We start from the raw sequence: 7,380 nt of genomic DNA on the forward strand, positions 1-7,380 counted from the left end.
CCCACGTGACAACCTCAAAGGAGTCCCACTATATGGCACAGCTTCCTTCAGTGTTGTGGTTATCTAAAAAGTATTGTTGTATGTGGGTGCTGAGTATCTGACAGAAAGCGGGCTCTTCCAGTGTGTCACGTTTGAGGCGCCATGGAGGGACAGGGGGCCGTAGAGGCAAACAAGTCAGGTCTACCACGTGGGTGCCATGGTCTGCCATGATTTTGCCCAAGTAATCAGAGTGTAATGTTAGGGGGAGTATAGAGTGGGAAATCAGGAAATGGTTCAGTCGGGCATGTAGGTGATGAGGAGCAGAGTAAAAGGAGTATAGTTTCTCGGCTGGGTGTAATGTGCACCAGATATCTGTTAGGGATCATCGATCCATCCAGTTCTTGAGATGCGTCACTTGGTGACAGGGTTGTGTGTGGGGCAGGGGTGGGTGAGACATGCCTGTGGAGATATCCAGAACACTTCTATAGTCACTTTCTTAAGAGTCATGCATCTTGTGAGCAAAGTGTTCCGACAGGCGATTCCAGAGGAGGTGTTGATCTACATTGGGGGCATATATCCTTCCTAATAAGAGTGTCATCCCATTCAGCCTACCTTCCACATGCATATGTAGAGTAGGTAGTGGAATGTATGATTCTGCCCCAATGGTATACTTCTACCATGGACATTTGTGTCTCTTGCAGTAAGATTATGTCAGCATTCTGGCAGTGAACTTAGGAGTAGACTGTATAGCATTTTCGCACTGTGTGCATGCCCCTCACATTAAGTGTGAGGAAGAAAACTGCTGTTGTTGTGGGAATGAGGGTATTGTAAGCTGTGTGGGTGAAGTCATGCATCTTTGTCTCACATGGGGTTCAGTGTGCTGCCGTCTGAATGAAGAAGGGTTGTGCATTATAAAATGGGAAAGGATGCTAAAAGGGTAATGAACGGGGGAGCCCCTTGCAACAGGCGAGGCACCCAAACTGTAGATATATAGTCCCTCATTATGACTTTGGTGGTATTAAATTAAGACCGCCAAAGCCATGGGTGCCAGAAGACCACCAGTGCTGGCTGTCTTCTGCCTGCCATAACATGGTTGGTGGAAATCCGGCAGTAGCCATGCTGGCGGAACAAGCGCCTGGGCGGTGCTACCACCTGCACCGCCCTGACAGTAGGATGCCACCTATTTTGACCAAACAGATAGCCTGGCGGTACCCTGATGGTGGGGAGCTGCTGGAAGTAGCAGTGCCCTTTCCCGTTCCCTGCCGGATTACCTCCTCGCCAGACAAGGTAAGTCGGGCGTCCAACAGAGGAGGGGGGCTGGAGTGTGTTGTGTGTGGTGTCTGTGTGTGTGTGTGCGTGTGTGTATGCATCGGTGAGTGTTGTGGTGTATGCATGGTTGTATGCATGTGAATGAATGTGTGTATTTATGTCACAGTGGTTGTCTGTATGTCATTGTTTATGTGTGTGAGTATGTGAGAGTGAATGCGTGTGAGTATGTATGAGTGAATGCATGTATGGAAGTGGTGGTGCATGGGTGTATGCGTGGTACGTGTGGCTGTGCATGATTGCGGGGGTTGGGGGATGAGGGGGCGCTGTGATTCTAGGGGGTGAGGGATAGGGTTGGGAAGCTATGATTCTAGGGGGGTGGGCATTGTGATTCTAGCAGGGTGGGGTATTTGGTGATTGCTGGGGGGCGGTGGGGGAGCCTTCTACCGGTGATAGGGAAGGAATTCCCTGTCACCGGTAGCCCTACCGCCATGGTTTTCATGGCGGTGGTACCACCATGAAAACCATGGCGGTAGGTTGGCTTATAATACTGCTGGGAATCATGTGTGGACCACCAGGTCGGAGATGCACATCTCCGGCCCGGCGATTCATACTGCCATGGTGGTATGAGTGGTGATGTGTGCGGCAGTATACACTGCCAGCCTGTCGGCTCTGATACTGCCACATTAACCCTGGTCAAAATAAGGCCCATAGTGTTGACTACTAGAGATTGGTGGTTTGAGCTATGGGTGTGTCCTGTATGTGGGTCGTTTTTGCATCTGCTTGGAATATCTTCCTCTCTGCTGGGTTAGCTAGGGAAGTTAGGGTGTGCCACCAGCTCTGCAATAAGTCCTTGGAGTATTCAGTTCAGTTACACAGACTGTGATGAAGTACCTCACCCAATAAAACGGGAGAGGAAAGAACGAGGAAAAGGGGGGCCTCATTATATCATATGACATGTCCAGTGTTATCTTTATATAAGTCTGATGGGTTACCCCATCCTCCAGCTGCACGGCATGTCCATCTCGTCTGCAAGGAGGTGGACGTTTAATTAGGGTGTTAAGCCCGACCTCTCAGATCAGTCTATCTGCCGTCTGGGGTGTGACAATGGGTATTATGGGCGAATCTTTGCGTGTGATGGTTGATTCCATTGCGTCCTCATCTGTTGAGAAGAGGTGAGGTCCTGAATCGTCATCCATGGAGGGTGTTGCCACTCTCAGGGCAGCTACAATGATCTGCGCTGGCTTTCTCTCCTTGATGATCTGCTCCAGATCTGGGGAATTGGTGAGGGATCACATGGAGGCTACCTTCTAGGGCAGCAAGGCCACCCAACCACACTTTTAATGAGGAGACCGGGGTGGGGGGCCCTCCAGTAACATGTATTAGGGTGTTGCCATTTTGACTGCAGAGCCATTGTGTTACTTCTGCAGTGTTTGTGAACAAGTGTGTCTTGCTGTTCACGATGATCCACAGTTGGGCTGGAAAGAGTAGTGAGTACTGTAGTCCTAATTGTTGAAGATGGTCTTTAACCTCTGGAAACATTAAGCACCACTATTGGACATACTTGGTGTAGTCAGGTAATAGCATCACTGTTTTGTCTTGAAGCCGCAGAGGCACCACCTTCCTGGCCTCTCGCAGGATGGTGTCTCTCTCATGATAGTGCAGAAGCTTAGTGAGCAAGGGACGAGGTGGCAACCAGGGGGGCATGTGACGGGCAGGGGCTCTACGCACCCTCTTTAGTGTGGAATCCCAGCAATTCTGATGCTACTCCTTCGGGAACGCCCCTCAGCATCATCCACTTGCATCTCTAGGCGTTTGACCCAGTTGCTGAGGTCACGCAGCTCGGTTTGATGCTCTGTTACCTGTGGCCACAGTTCAGTTAATGTCCCCTTCATTAACTTTGTCTACTAGTTTTCAGTGGTCGTGGTGCAGGAAGCCAAGCTCAGTGGCTAGTGCTCCCAACTGGGTTTCCATGGAATGCTCAACTTGCGCTATGGTCATAAGCACCTGGTCCAGTTTATCAGACATCAACTGGTTTTCTGCACATCTCTGAGTTGGGGGCACCACAGTTGCAGGTATTGGGCGGTTGGGCGTCGGGGTCAGCAGGGTCAGCAGAGGGAATGCTGTCTGCCCATTCTGGTGGTGCGTCTCATTGTTTCCCCCTCCCGGTGTCCCCAACGCCTGGTATTTGCCACTCTCAGCTTGTCCTGTGGGAGCACAGCTCAGCACAGTTCCTCCTTTGGGATGGTCCCGTCATTATCATGGGACTCCAGGAGTAAGATGTCTCCAATCTGCAGCCTGGGGAAGTGGAGCAGCCGCTGTCCATCCTCTAAGGCCTCCTGCACTGATCAATTCAGTTCAGCTCCTCAAGGGGGCACAATTATATGGGCCCCCCGGGTAATGGCAATGGTCCTGTGAGCTCTCTGGGGTTCCCTCAGCTGATCACTAGTGGGCGAATGGTCCCCTCTCCAGATGTTCCGTGGGGCTCACTCACCACGGCACCACCAGTGGCCTCTTCCAGTCGCACCCAGATGGGCGTAGGGAGCTCCCAGCTGAGTCTGTCACCGGTGACATAGGATAAAAGGATGTAGTCTACCGCTTGCTTCAAGTGTGGGCACCCCAAACCTGATCAGACATCACATGGCTTGCGGGGCCGTGTTAGCTGTCCCTGGTGGGCCGAGCCACACTCCCCAGTCCAGCTGATCATCGAAGATCACAGGCGGGGTCCCCCCTTTGTTGCCACTGCGCCATCCACGAGCCTGCGTCCTCGGTCCCCTCCTTCTATCATGACTCTATGGTAGCAGGATCACGTCTCAGTTTACTCTGCCCATTGGTAGGGGTCAATGTAGGGCTTGCCAGGTCACACACAACCGCGCCTCCACTGGAGAGCCTCTGCCAGTTGCCCGGTCCAAAACACGGCAGCTGCACTTGGACCGAGGTTTTATAGCCCCCCTGGCCACATCATCCAACTGCTTTGTACCCCCAACAGGTGGTTAAGTGGGCGCACAGTCCCCTTCCGGCCAAAAGACTCCTCACTTCTGACCCAAGGTCTTGTGGTCAGCAGCTGCTGCTCTGTCAACCGCATAACCAGGGAGAAGAGATGGCCCGAGCCAGGAAAAGAGCAGCTGCATCGCCACTGGGCCGGCTGGCGAAGGCGGCCTATCTAAGCGCTCTGTCGAGGCCTGAGGAGGCCGCCTTCGCCAGCCGGCCCAGTGGCGATGCAGCTGCTCTTTTCCTGGCTCGGGCCATCTCTTCTCCCTCTCAGGAGTCTCGATGTGCTGCTGGTGAGAAAATGTAGATGCTGCAACCGGGATATTATTTTAGTTTTGCAGCCCGTGGTGGAGCTGCACTAGATTGTGTCCGTCATGATAGTTGGTTGGCCACACCCCATTTCTTCTCATAGTTGATAGAACATTCTTTAGCACACCACTGAATGGTGATTGTGACATTGCACCAAATACTGCCACAGTGTCTTGTAATGGTCATGTGGCTTCAAATTTTGTTACTCCTGTGATGTAAACTAATGATAAGATTGATGTAGGATTCCTATTGTGAGGGCAGGACGTCTGGCTCAAGCTGAGGTCATGCATCAATAATAGTTTGCCTATTTAATTTGATCCTGTGTATTATTCCCTGGTGTCAAGGCCGTGGAGTTTTAAACTCTAAATAGGACAGGCTATTGGAGTTATGCATGGTTTGTGAACCTCAGCTCTGATTTTGTCAAACACTTGTTAACTACAAATGAAGTGCACCAATACATTGGGATTTTGATTTGTTTTGTTTGAATGAAATGGGTAACACATTACCTCTTTGTCATATCTAATTTTCCTTTGCAACTAATTGTTCAATAGATTTGACAAAATGATGGTGGAAGACAGACATGAAAAATGGAATACCACAATAAATGCAGCAGCAGTCTTGGAGTGTGTGTAATTATAATTTATTTATATGACACAAAGGAACTGAAAAGGGTTTCAAGCAATAAAACAATGAACAGAGCAAAGAAAGTCTATCATGGTGTTTGAAAGTATAGTAGTAGAGGCAAAAATGTTTGGAGTCCAACGTACAAAATACAGCTTTCCTCAAAAAAGGTAAATGTGTCCCTGAAATAGTCCACAGAGGGAATGCTAGACACACGCTGGAGGACATTAGGATCTGCGACTCTTAGAGGTGGTAGTGGAGGTCTTGCTATCCAGTCATGGTGGTCCGGATGACTATCCCTTCTGGGGAGGGAGTACGGAGGGCACAGGTGCACTGGTGGACTGGGGGGGCAGGCTCCTCATGTGGCAGGGCCTCCCTGTCTGTGACTGGCATTAGTATACTTGGTAAGATGGAGAAGGACCACAGACCAAGGGCAGGGGTATGGGAAACAACTGTGCACATGTGGTGATAGATATCGAAAAGCACTCCAGTAAAGGAGCTCATTTTGCCATTATGGTTGGGGATTTCCATCATGACTCCGTCTGTACCTCCCTGATCTCCTGGATGTCAGTTACAACCTGGTCCATCACGTTGTGGGACTCTTGTACTGCTCCCAAGACATGGTCAGTGGTTCTGGCTAACAATGACAACAGTGGCCTCACTTTGCTGACCCACAGATTTCCTCCCATGACCACTACCCTCACTACCTGGTGCCTTGGAGGCAGTGTGTCCCATCCCACTGGGTCCTAGCACAACTGGAGGTGGTATTGGTGTTGTCTCAACAGCCGCCAGGACTGGGGGTCTCAAGACTGGTGTGATGTTCCTTAGTACACAGCAAGTGAAGGTATCCATAGTCCTAGATGTGGTTTCAGCTGGGGTGGGAGGTGTAGGTGTGGGCCAAGTGTGACTCACGAGAGCTGTCTGCCCAGACAGACTAGATGAACCAGGCTGCTTCTGATCATCCAGACTTGACGCAGTGGAGTCTTTACTGAAGGCTTGATCCTGGTCTGGAGTAGAGGTGTCTTGAGTAGCAGACAATATAAAATTAAAATATGGTTGGTACCTCGAATGTGTCTTTAGCTACAAATGGTGCAACTTAAAAAAGTTAAATCAGACTGAGAAAATAATTAAGCCTTTGTGTGATTTTCATTGTTTTACACATGCAGGCCGATTTATACAGATACAAACTCCATTGATAATGTTGTACTGATGTCCCAAAATGTAAAATGTTATTTCTGAAGTGTACATTACATGCACCAGACCTTCAAACCAGCAAAGTAGGGAGTAGGTTAAAGTACTAGACAATTCTAAGGCCTAACAGGCTAAAAAACATTAGACAAACCGTAGTTCAACTTAATAGAAAAACTGGCATTGGTCATCATATGAACAGTACAAAGTAAATTGTGTGTGGATACTACTTCTATTCAGCATGATACATAAAGGGTAGGAAATCTTGGATTCAACATACTGTGAATTATGTGAGCAATTGCATCAATTCAATGTAGTTATAAGAAGGTTTCCACATGCTTGATGAACACAACAACTGGCATTTTCTTACGTGGCATAACATGGTGACTGTCAAATGCACAAGTATTTGAGATGTGTGCACATATGGAAGTAAAGGAAGTTAGAGCAACATTACCTTGCACTATTGTTTTGCAGCTATAAAAACAGGGCATTATGGTAGTTGTAGTCATCGGTTGATGCCATAAACAATAGTTGTTAAATAGTGAGTTACACCTATCTATTGCAATAACTATAGTGGAGATGAACACACATTTACAATTTACAGCATATACACACACATATGGGTATGATGTGAATAGGATGATAAAATACCACTTACAAGCACTAAACCTTCATGTAGAGCTGGATGGAGTTTTGGACCTGTTTTTTGAAGAACAACAAAATACTTTGATAGAAAGCAGGGGACTAGGCAAATGCAAGAACAACACACAATCTGACTAAACATATTGCGCATTGTTAAAAACAGAGATACAGCCATTATGCTAGTCATTACGATAAACAAGGTATTTTGTGGAGTCAAGTCTAGATGTATCTGTTGTGATAAGGTTGTTAAGCCATTCGAGATGGTTAACTTAAGTGCAGAACTCCATTTGTGATTATAGAGACGTTGCTAAGTGCAGCTTACCACTATCCACTCCACCAGGGATATCAGTCAAGCCTTCAGAATATAAGATCTGCAAAACCTTC

Source organism: Pleurodeles waltl, chromosome 3_1 (genome assembly GCF_031143425.1).
Source record: "Pleurodeles waltl isolate 20211129_DDA chromosome 3_1, aPleWal1.hap1.20221129, whole genome shotgun sequence".
In the NCBI taxonomy this organism is placed as follows: Eukaryota; Metazoa; Chordata; class Amphibia; order Caudata; family Salamandridae; genus Pleurodeles; species Pleurodeles waltl.